This window comes from Pogona vitticeps, chromosome 2 (genome assembly GCF_051106095.1).
Source record: "Pogona vitticeps strain Pit_001003342236 chromosome 2, PviZW2.1, whole genome shotgun sequence".
NCBI classification, from domain to species: Eukaryota; Metazoa; Chordata; class Lepidosauria; order Squamata; family Agamidae; genus Pogona; species Pogona vitticeps.
Window position 1 is genome coordinate 9,531,072 of NC_135784.1, and position 12,655 is coordinate 9,543,726.

General features: G+C 41.1%; 2 protein-coding genes across 2 annotated transcripts in view; both read left to right on the forward strand.

Moving 5' to 3' along the window:
• Positions 1–12,655, forward strand: part of LOC144587340 (uncharacterized) — a 103,338-nt gene that overhangs the window by 89,469 nt on the left and 1,214 nt on the right. The gene's annotated exons all lie outside the window — the stretch shown is intronic.
• The window catches only part of LOC140703737 (uncharacterized), a 465,058-nt gene that overhangs the window by 24,015 nt on the left and 428,388 nt on the right, over positions 1–12,655 (forward strand). The window lies entirely within an intron of this gene.

Genomic DNA, 12,655 nt, shown 5'->3' on the forward strand with positions numbered 1-12,655 from the left:
TATCTGATAAATATTGGGGACACCTGTTCTTTGTGCGAAATTTTATATGAATAACCTGTGGCATACAGGAATAAATAATATTCCCTACACAATTTGGACAGGGAGAAAACAAAATTTAAAATGTTTACATGTATTTGGATCACCAGCATGGGTGAACATTCCTAAAGAAACAAGGAAGAAAGTTGACAGGAAGGCAAAACTAATGTATTTTCTTGGCTATCAACAAAACAAGAAAGCATTTAGATTTGGTCTACCTAATACTAACAAAGTAATTATAAGTAGTAGTGCATCTTTTAATGAACATGCATACTGGGATAAAATTAGTTTACCACCTGAAACAATCATCCATATCCCAAACATGCAAGAGAACAGGGAAACTAAGAAAAGAGTAAATTTACAACCAGAACAGGAAATTAAGCAAGAAAGTGAACCTGTTGAATTACAGCCAGACCAAGAAATCCCTTCTACTTCAGAGGAGAGGGAAACTCAGGAGGAGGGGAGAGTAATTCCAAGGAGATCTGCCAGGGAGCACAGACCCCCTGATCGATTTAAACCTGGGACATATTACTGTCTGAATGTAACTGAGCCACAGACATATAAAGAAATATGCAATATGCCTAAATTAGAACAGGAGAAATGGAAAGAAGAAATAGAGAAGGAATTGAATTTACTAAAGAAACTTAATGTATATGAAGAAATAGAACAACCTGCTAACACTAAAGTAATAGGATGCAGGTGGATATTTAAAAGAAAAGTTGATGCAGATGGGAATCTGAGGTACCGAGCTAGATTAGTAGCTAAAGGCTATTCACAGACATCTAATGACTATGATCAGATATTCTCACCTGATTTGAGGCCTGAAACACTGAGATTTGTATTAACTTATGCTGCAAAACATAACTTAGTGTCAAGGCATATTGATATTGAAACTGTGTACCTATATGCTAATCTTCAACATAAATTTTATATGAAAACACCACCCAGCATAAATAATACAGTGGTGCCTCGAATAACGAGGTTAATCCATTCCGGATTAACCTTCGCTATAGCGAAACATCACTGAACGGAACTAAAAAACCCACTGGAACGCATTAAACTTAGTTTAATGCGTTCCAATAGGCTCCTTTACTCACCATTCAGCAATGTTTTCCTATGGCCGGCAGCCATTTTCACGCCCTCGTTAAGCGAGGGGAGGGCGCAAAAACGCTGCACGCGGCCATTTCAGGGCTTCCGGTGGCCATTTTGGAGCCGCCGAATAGCTGACCGCGGGTCACAAAGCGAAGGTTGGTAAGCGAAACGCTTACCGATCTTCGCAGAGCAATTTTTCCCCATAGAGGCCATCGGTATGCGATTGCATTTGCGGATTCGTCGCTCATTATGTGGATTCTCGTTATGCGGATTCGTTGCTCTACGGTGCACTCGGTAAGCGAGGCACCACTGTAGGTAAATGTTGGATACTAAAGAAGAGTTTGTATGGATTAAAGCAGAGTGGATATGAATGGAACCAGCATCTTTCCAAAACACTCAAGAGTAATGGGTTTCTGCAAGGGATAGCAGATCCATGTTTATTAAGAAAGATGAACAAGCAATTATTCTAATTTTTGTAGATGATATTGCAATATTTACTAAAAATGCGAAATCTGCTGAAAAAATTATAAAAATGCTAAAGAAAAATTACAATCTAAGAGATCTGGATCAGTAACTATTGAGGAGTTGAAATTGAGAAATACTCTAAAGGATTTAAGATATCTCAGAAAACCAAAATATTGAAACTTCTAAAACAATACAATAAGGAAAATTGTAAAGAAGTTAACACACATGACGATTGAATTTGAGAAAGAATCATTTACAGGTCCTGAGTGTGACTCAGAATTGTATAGATCTTTAATAGGAAGTTTGTTATATTTGTTGGTCCAGACCAGATATTTCCATAGCTACAAGCCTATTATCCTGTAATGTAAGCAAACCAAGTGAGAGACACTGGCAGGCTGCAAAACGTGTCTCAGATATTTAAAGGAAACAAAAGACAAGGAATTATACTTAGAACCAAAAGGAGAGTTATTATTAACTGCTTATGCTGATGCCAACTCTGGTAACGATGAAAATACTAGAAGGTCAACATCTGGTATGACGGTTCATTTAGGTAAGGCACTGATTAATTGGAAAACTGCTAGATAAAAGTTCATTTCTCTATCTTCTGCAGAATCAGAGTACACCACACTTTCAGAACTGTGCACAGACCTAGTATTTTATAAACAGCTAGCAAAAGATATAGGGATTGATACAAATGAACCCATAGAAATAAATGATCAAGCAGTGATTCAAATGGCAACATCTCCAGGTATTAAGAATAGGTCTAAACACACAGACATTAGATACCAAAATGTAAAACAGATCATAGAAAAGGGTTTGATAAAGCTGATTTATTGTGCAACAAAGAATAATGTTGCTGATTATATGACCAAAGTACTTGGACCAACAAAACATGAACATTCATGTACAGTGGTGCCTCACATTGTGACGTTAATTCGTTCTGCAAAAATTGCTGCTAAACAAAAATGTCGCAATGCAAAAATAAAAAACCCAAAGAAAGGCGATTAATGTGTTCCTATGGGCTTAAAACTCACAGTTCAGTGAAGATCCTCCATAGCGCTGCCATTTTCGCTGCCTCTAAAGCAAGGAATCCATCCCAGAAAATAGCGGGTGGCCATGATTTTTCCCAGTGGCCGTTTTGAATCCACCGATCAGCTGTTTGAAAAGGGTTGCTTTGCGAAGATCGCAGGGAATCAATCATCGCAAAGCGAAAATACCCCATAGGGAACATCGCAAAGTGATCGCTTTTGCGATCGCAAAAAATGTGTTCCTAATTCATTTGGTCACTAAACTGAGCGATTGCTAAGCGAGGCACCACTGTATTATGTTAGGAATAAAATAAAGAATGATTATGTATATGTGTAATTTAAAAATGAAAAATGATTTAAGAAAGTATACATGTAAACAAAACTGCATGAACAATTGGCGGAGATTGACAGGTCTGATAAGAACCTGATGGGAATTAATACAGTTTTGTGAAACTAGTTGTAAAGAGCCTGAAATATTGTAAGTAATTGTAAGGATATATGTAAAGAAAGCCTGAAAAATAATGATTTATACAGCTGTGAAGATACAAGATATATGTGGTGAAACCTATAAGAGCTGTGAGAGAAAACCAAGGATTGGATGAAGCTGGAATAAAGCCAGCAGTCTCAGCACACACAACCTCGTGGCGTCGTGGTGTGATGTGGATCATGGATAAGAAGAAATGCTGCTGGATGGATTTACAAGGCCATTGACTACTGAACTGATTTATGGACTGAACTCTGTTGATATTGCTGTGCATGACCATTGGACTGGATAAGGACAAAGCTTTGGCACACTACCAACTCTGTCACCTCTTGCTCATAGTTTCGCTGAGACATGTATCCCCCACCTTGTAACTGTGCAATTTGTTTCTTTTTCCAAGGTGCAGGCCTTCGCACTTAACCATGGCCAGGTAGGATCTTACCGAAAAGAGGGGGAAAATATTATTAAATGTAGTGGTGAGGGTTTATGGGTTAGGTTTTTTTTTTAAGGAAAATACTTCATGTTTGAGGATTTGTTATTATTGGGTGTTGCTTTGCTGGGGTATGTCATCAGAGTATGGAACCAAATGGAGATATGATGCTAAAATGGAATGGTTCAAAGTCTTCATAAATAAATGTTAATGGATGAAGAGGAAGATAAGTTAAACCCTACCAAGGATGAAAGAAAGTATAATATTACAATATGAAATAAACTGATAAAAAGAAATGACATGCAAGATGTTTGGAGAGAAGTGAAAGGAGATGTAAAGAAGTTTACTTTGTATTCATCAGCACATAAAAGTTATTTTCGGATAGATTATATATATTTGCATCTAGTGATTGTGATTTAGAGTTTGTAAGACAAACGTAGGGTTAATAAAAGTAGCAGATCACACATTGGTGAATATGTATTTTGAGGGTGTCATGGGTTAATTTATGTGGTTTAAATCATGTATTGAAGATGGGATATGTAGAAGGCGGAGCTTGATTGCAGTCAAGCCAGCAGCTCCCGGGAAAAGTTGGAACTGCGCAGTCTGGGGTCCCTCTAGAAAGGGCGGGACCAAAGGGGAGGCCAGGAAAAGGTCACCTTGAAGCAGATGGTGAGCCCAGATGGTAGACGATTTGGCAGCAACCGGAACTTTCTTCCCTCTGGAAATTCACCCGAGCACAGACCGGAGTCCATTTTATGGCAGAAAGCTGTGAGAAACTCCATCCCCAAATTCCCGAGGAAGGAGAACAAAAATACGGCCGAAAATATACAATAACAAAGTAAGTCTTTGATTTATGAATAACCTCAGTAAGATGTAAAAGAAATTAAAGTGAAAATACTTGACTGAAAGAAGAGAGAGGAAGCGGTGAGCTGTGCCTGCCAGCCTGTTTCTTCAAAGCGAACTGACTCTTAAACAGCAAGTTTATAATTAACAGGCTGGCTCAAGGTCAGTGAGATAGACCAGTGGTTCTTAACCTGGGCGATAATGCCCCCCAGGGATTAAATGTCTTAAATAAATAAACAAACAAACAAACAAACAAACAAACAAACAAACAAACAAACAAACAAACAAACAAACAAATAAATAAATAAATAAATAAATAAATAAATAAATAAATAAAAAGATATAATAAGAAATAAGAGGGGGGCGATGATAACTTCCTCAATGGCTCAAGGGGGCGTTTCTTTCAAAAAGGTTAAGAACCACTGAGATAGACCATGAGATGGAAAAAAATTGTGTTTCTGGGGAAAAAATCCCAGAGGAAATACTACTCAACAGGCTTCAAGGGACTGAAATCTTGTCAATGCTGTGCAGTCTGGATTTTTCTCTCTAATTTTGACAGATAAAGAATGGCTGGTTACCATGCAAATGACAATAATAACAAGATTTCAGCAGGTAAATGAGCGCCTCAACCAGGTAGAAGACCTGATGAAAGGGAAACCATCAGAGGTTAAACAACAGTTAAATGAAACTGTATTAACTCCAAAATAGTTTTTATTGAAAGCGATGCCAGGTAACATAGCTGAGATTAAGAGTTATCCTGTGAGCTACTCAGCTATAATAGTCAGAAAAGGTGATGTTAAAAATCAGACTACTGTCCTGGATTCAATTTTATCTCCCCAAAACTGGAAGAAAATCCAGTCACAGAAACAAGAGAAGGCTACTGAGAAAATATGGGAAGTGCTAGAAATGGATGTCTTTCCAAGACAGAAGGAAATTGAAAGAGGGGATGTATTTTATAATTGGTCTTGATTTCTTGATAGAGTTGGAATAACCTAGATTTAAATTAAAACATGAATATAAGCTGATATTTAGAGGATAACCAAACAGTATATATATTTAAAAGAATATAAAGTTGTTTTTTGCATTGAAAAATGAATAGATCAGATGCATGTATACCTAATATGAATAGATTGGATGACTGTATACTCTGTGTTCTCCTATCCTTAAAACCCTTTCCCCATCCCTTACACTTCCTTTTTCCTTTTATATTCCCTACCCTATTCCTAGTAGTTTAAAAATAAAATATTTAAATAGAGCAAAGAAGATGGGATATGTAGATGTGAACAATGTAAAATGGATTCCATATTGGTTCTCTGTATAAATGATTTTGCATGCTGGGAGTGTATTTCCAGAGAGCTGTGGGAATGCTTTTCCTTTAGGCCTGGACAAGCCATTACAAGATAAGAAGACCAGACACTTGTTGTGGTGTAGAAGGCGATAAACTGAGAAAAACAACACCTGTTTCTCATGAGAAGAGAGGGAGGGACTGTTTCCATAACCTTATGTTGTGATTGGATGACAGCTTGAGAGGCGGAGGAGAAGGGTGGTTCCAAAGAAGCTTGAAAAAGGAATTTTACTATGTGCAGAGATTCCTTCTTTTGTTCTACAATTTTTCTCCTATTTTTCCATCATAGTTTTCCTAGGTCTGTTTGCCTGCTGCCCAGTGCAGGCAAAGGACTGAGGGAGATGTAGGGAGACAAGGAAGTAAGGAAGGGGGGCTTTATGCCTTTTGCCTACCTTAAGAAAGCTTTTAGAAATTTTTAGAGCTATTGTAATTAAAGGGAATTACTGCTTTATTTCTATTTTATATCAAGCCTTGAAAACGGTAATATGCTATGCTTTTGCATCAAACTGACTTTATTCTGTAAATCTTTATTTTTTCAATAAAAATAATAATTATAAAATCTTTTGGTCTCTTGAACAGTGAAGCTGTCTTAGTAATACCCTGAGGGGAAAGCAAGGCCACAGTAAGCTACTGAGTCCTACCTTATTGAGCCAAGTAGGTCTAAGGGCTACAAAGCTCATATGTAATTTCTTATTGATTTTTCTTAAGGTTGAGCAAGTATCTTTTTAGGGCAGATTTGTAAGAGGAAGTTTGTTGCTTGCCTTGGCTGAGGTCACCTAGGACTCAAGCCAGCTGCATGAGGGTGCAAAGACGTCCAATTACTCTGTGTCCAACCAGTCAAGCATTCCTTTAGAGGAAGCTGATCATGACAGAGGGTACATATGATTACAAAGAAGCTAGGAGGTGGAGGTTACATACAGGAATATTATGCCAAAATATTTTTATGCATCAGGTCACGGAGAAAGGGACGTGGTGGCGCTGCGGGCTAAGCCGCAGAAGCCTGTGCTGCAGGGTCAGAAGACCAAGCAGTTGTAAGATCGAATCTTTTCACTACTTGCTTTTGTTTCAACAGTTAGCCTTAGAACATCCATCTTTTTCTTTATACACTAATTTTGTAAAAGCTTCCATAGCACAATATATGCTTATTCTCATTTTTTTAGCAAAAAGTACCACGTCTATTTTGTGCTATCTGTTAATTAACGATAGAAGTAAAACACATCACAAGTAGCACTTCAAAATGCACTCCATGTTTTCTCTTTTTCTCTCTGTTTTGCACTGTCAGCTTTTGGTTGCTTAATCTTTCCACTGGAAACCAGCACAAAACTCAATGAGCTTCTTATGCCTTGTTTAATTATCAGGAGCACCTAATAAAGCTCATTCCACATTCCATGCATTTCTATGGTTTCTCCTGAGTGTGAAACCTTTGATGTAATCTAAGGGCATCACTGTAACTAAAGCCCTTTCCACATTCAATGTATTTATGTGGTTTCTCACCAGTGTGAGTTCTTTCATGTGACCTAAGGACACTGGGACGTGCTGGCACTTAAACCACAGAACCCTCTGTGCTGTAAGGTGTGTAGATCTTCAGCTGTAAGATAGAATCCATGTGACAGACAGAGCGCCCGTCGCTTGTCCTAGCTCCAGCCAACCTAGAGGTTTGAAAGCATGCAAATGCAAGTAGATAAATAGGGACCACCTCGGTGGGAAGGTAACAGCGTTCCGTGTCTAAGTCGCACTGGCCATGTGACCACAGAAGATTGTCTTCGGACAAAATGCTGGCTCTATGGCTTCGAAACGGGGATGAGCACCGCCCCCTAGAGTCGAACACGACTGGACAAAAATTGTCAAGGGGAACCTTTACCGTTACCTTTTACACGGATAAATAAATTAAAGTCTTCAACATACTCACATAGGAAAGCTGGAGAAACAAACTGCATGTAAGTCACCTAAACCCCTGAAGCTGATTTACTGGGAAAGTTTGAGGCTGCTGTAGCCACAGGCAGGCGCCTGCGATTGTAGGGGCTGAAGTTTGTATAAAAGCAGCTTAAGGGCAGTCAGGCTGACAGTGGGTTCGTGAGCAAACAGTCATATGTTCTGTACATGCTGTTATGCAGACATTAAGCTATTTAAGTTAAATATTTAAATACAAAGTATTTTTCTAATTCCGTTCGCCTATCATAAGTTTTTGCATCCGGAGAGAAAGACAAAGCACGGAGTTTGTCAGCTCTCTCTCATTCCTTCCACAGGGGCAACATCTACACTTCCACCAAGGATACTGTTTGTGTCCATGTATCAAATGTTTCTTGACATTTTACAACATAAACATATATTAGAGAAAATGGACAAAGAATAGACGGAAATATGGAAATTATGAAATAATTCATAAGAGAGGACAGTAAGGAAAGCCTAATTTGACACACTATGAAATGTGTAACAAAGGGTTGCTACCTAAAATTATTTTTTTATGATGAAACTAATAAAGATTTGAAAAAACTGGAAAAACACAATTAACAGACTTTGAAATGGTGATGAAAAAGCAAGGATTAATAAAAAGTACTAGAATTAATATCAGAAACAAGGAGGATTATGTTAGTTATTTTTCTACATTGTTTTAATGTGTTTTAATGTTTGTAAGCCGCCCTGAGTAGACGTTGTCTAGAGGGGCGGGGTAGAAATTGAATAAATAAATAAATAAATAAATAAATAAATAAATAAATAAATAAAATTTACCAAGGAGTGGGGAACTAGCACCTCATGGGATTTGGAGACTCTCCCTCTCTTAATGCAACCTAAATAGCATTGGCCTTTTTTGCAGCCACATCACACTGTTGGCTCATCTTTGGCTTGTGACCTAAGATGATTCAAAGGTTCTTCTCTCTCCTAGTACTGCTGAGCCAGGTGTTACATACAGCACTGATGTTACCTGTCTGTCATGGGTTTGGAGGGAAAGTTCCATCCTATGGGGAGTGGAAGGTGGGACATCAGGAGGAGGGGCTGTACTGTATATATAGGTGAAGCCTGTGTGGAGAAGTGGAGACGCTGGGATGTGAAGAAGCAGCAGCTGGGAAGAAGAAGCTGGTGTGGGAGTCTGTGTGTCAGACAGGGTACTACTGTGTGTCAGAGTACCAACCTGATAGATTCAGGTGTCTGTTGGTTAGCCAGAACTGATAGGTTCAGGGTCTGTGCTTCAAGTTAAGGGTTCTGTGTGAACCAAGCTGTATGCATGTATGAATGAGAATAAGCCACGTTACTATATCTTATTCACCTGATTATTTTATTTTCCCTGTGTGTTGTATTTAAATAAACCTTATTCTTTTATTGGTTAAAAATCCATCCCTGGTCTGTGTGACTTCTTATAGGGAATGGTTGGTGGCAGCTTAGTGAAACTGTGGCATATCCCAGTAGGTCTGGGTTTGTCACATTGATTGGTGTCCAGCGTGTGGGATACGACTGGTCCAGTTGTCCAGTGGTCCAGCAAAGCCTTGGCAAGTGTGCCCAGAGCAAGGGGGGTCTAGTCAGGGACAATCTGAGAGCACGTAGGTAATCTTCTAGGTGTACCTCACGGGGGGGTGCACTAGTAGAAGAACGGGTAACCTCAGATTGGGGACTAGATTAGAGTGCTCTGAGGCAGCCTGGTTTTGGCGGGAAAAAAGCTGAGGCAAAACTGTGTAGTAGCAGTGATCTAGCCTGCCTGCTGAGAGGCCCAGCAGAGGGGGGTAGACTCTAACTCGCTACAGTTGCAAGTAGTGCTGAAGGACAGCAGCAATCTATAGGGAAAGCTGGTTCTGAGGCAAAAGAGAAAAAAAAAAGAAAAAAAAAGTGGTCGTTTTATTTTGAGGCTTGACTTTTTAAAGCAGCTTGTTCTGAGGGGGGATTATGCCCTTGACTCGAAGCCAAGTGGCAGAAATGGGTGAAGTGAAAGACCCCCAGGTTGACCAAGGTTCTGAGGATGAATTTGGCTCAGTGCAAGGTGACAGCACGGGAGAACAGAACCCAGAACTTAGAAAATTGCTCATAGCCCAACAGCATGAACTGAGGATGAGGCAATTTGAAGTGGAGGAAAGATTAGAGAGAGAAAGAAGGGAGGAAAGAGAGAAACAAAGGCAATTTGAAATAGAGAGACAGAGAATGGAAATGGAGAAGGAGAGAGAGAAAATTGCTCTGGAAAAAGAAAGAATGGCGTTTGAGTTAAGAAAACTGGAACTGATGAATCAGAACAATAATAACAATAGGGATTCTGAGGGAGGCCAATTGTCTAAAGCTGACCTGAAGAAATTCCCTGTGTACCACAAGGGAGATTGTCCTGAGGTGTTCTTTTCCTTAGTGGAAAGAGCGTTTGTGGACTTCTCAGTGAGGGAAACTGAGAAGATGACCATCATGCGATCTTTAATCAGTGGTAGCCTGGCTGAGGTCTATGCCGAGATGCCTGAGGAACTGATGAAAGATTTTGCAGAGTTTAAAAAGCTGGTGTTTGCAAGACATGGGATAAATGCGGAACAGCTGAGGCAAAGATTCAGGTCCCTCACAAAGAAACCAGAGCAGACTTTTACCCAAGTGGGGGCCCAATTGGTGAGGCTGCTTGAGAAATGGCTATCTCAGGAGGGGACAGAGACCTACCAGCAGCTTAAAGACTTGATAGCACTGGAACAGTTCTATTCAGTCCTGCATGGGGAACTGAAATTCCAGGTGAGGGAAAGGAAACCAAAATCTGTGGCAGAAGCAGCCGAGATTGCAGATTTTATTTCGCAAATAAGAAAGCCCTTGGGTGAGGGGAAATCTGTAGGTAAACCCAAAGAAACCTACAGCAAGTACTCTCAGGGACCAGGGAAAAGCCAGCAAGGGGGAGGGGCCCATGGTGAAGGGAAGCCCTCAGACATGAAACCAAGACCTCAGATTTTGGAGGGAAAACCAAAACAAGATGAGAAAGACTCAAAATACACCAGAAAATGTTATTTCTGTCAGGGAAAGGGCCATCTAATCTCAGAGTGTGAGAAATTAAAGCAGCTAAAAGGAATTGTGCCTCAGGATTCGAGTGGGACCAAGCCAAAAGCTGTGTTCTGTGTCCAGAAAGAGCAAGGCTCATTGTCACTGAGGGAGCCTGTTGCCATGGCTACTCAATCTGGAACAGTGACATCTGCTGATCAGGCTGAGGAAAATGGTCCTCTTGTAGAGGTCAGGCGCTGCCTGCTGGTGAGAACAGATTCCCAGTTGTTTGAAACAGCAGGGGTGGACGTAGGAATACTTGGCCATCAGTATCGGGGGCTGCGGGACACTTGTTCTCAGGTGACCCTGTGCCATCCAGATATTATTCCTAGGGAGTATGTAATCCCAAATGAGAGCATGAAGGTGGCAGGGATTGAGGGGCAGGTAATCTCCCTGCCAGTAGCGGAGGTACCTGTCAACTTTCAAGGCTGGAGGGGAGTTTGGCGGCTAGCAATTTCATCGACTCTGCCAGCAGCCGTGCTCGTGGGAAATGACCTGGCTGAACATGTGAAACGGGTGCTAGTGATTACACGCTCACAAGCCACCACGGGGACAGTTCAGGGGGGTAATGATGAGCCAGAGACGGAAGCAGAGGGGAGTTCAGAAGCTGTGGTGGAAACCTTAACCACAGACAGCAGATTTGGACAAGAGCAAAAGGCAGACGCCACTCTCCAAAAGTGTTTTGAACAGGTGACTGACGCCCAGCTAACACCTGAAACCCCAGTGAGATTTCTGGAGAAAAAGGGGATTTTATATAGAGAGACCCTGAGGAATATCTCAAAAGGGGGAGATGGGATCAGAAGTCAGCTGGTGGTACCTGAAAAGTATCGCCCCATGATCTTACAAAGGGGGCACTCTGACATGTTTGCTGCACACTTAGGGGTGAACAAAACACAGCAGAGAATCACACAGAATTTTTACTGGCCTGACATAGGGAAGCAGATCAGGGAGTTCTGTAAACAATGTGATGTGTGTCAAAGGCAGGGGAATAGCCGAGACAGGACCAAAGCAAAGTTGTGCCCTTTGCCTGTGATTGACACTCCGTTCAAATGCATAGGGGTGGATATTGTGGGACCTTTGCCCAAGGCCACAAAGAGGGGGAACAGGTTCATTCTCACCATTGTGGACCATGCCACGAGGTACCCTGAAGCCATACCCTTGACTAACATTGAAACTAACACAGTGGCAGATGCCTTGGTGGGGTATATGTCCAGGATGGGATTTGCCTCAGAAATAATCACAGATTTGGGCGCATCGTTCACATCAAAGCTCATGAAACGCTTATGGCAAATCTGTGGAATTAAGCACAAGGAAACCACTGCCTATCATCCTGAAAGTAATGGGTTAACTGAGAAGTTCAATGGGACTCTAATGCGCATGATTAGGGCTTACTTGGCAGAGAATCCAAACAATTGGGACCAGAAGCTGCAATCCCTTTTGTTTGCTTATCGATCAGTGCCACAAGCCAGTACCGGGTTCAGTCCGTTTGAACTTTTATTTGGGAGAAGGGTGAAAGGGCCCCTTGATTTGATCAAACAAAATTGGGAGCAGATCACCCAGGATGACCCACAGGACGTTGTGACATACATAGACTCTTTAAGGAAGGACCTAAAGAGAAACCTAGAGCTAGCAGCAGAGACCCTGCAAGCTCAAAAGGTCAGAAAGAAAGCTTGGGATGACCAGGAAGGCAGGGAGAGGCACTTTAACCCAGGGGAGGAAGTGCTTTGGCCTAGGCTCTGCAAAGAGAACAAACTGCAGCTGGGTAGCCCAGAAATAAAATACTTGGGTCACATGGTAGGGGGAGGAGTGATAAAACCCCTGGAGGCCAAAATAGAAGCTGTTCGTGATTGGCCCAGACCCAACACCAAGAAAAAAGTCAAATCATTTCTTGGGTTGGTGGGCTACTACAGAAAGTTCATCCCGAGGTTTAGCGAGATTGCGGCTCCGCTGAC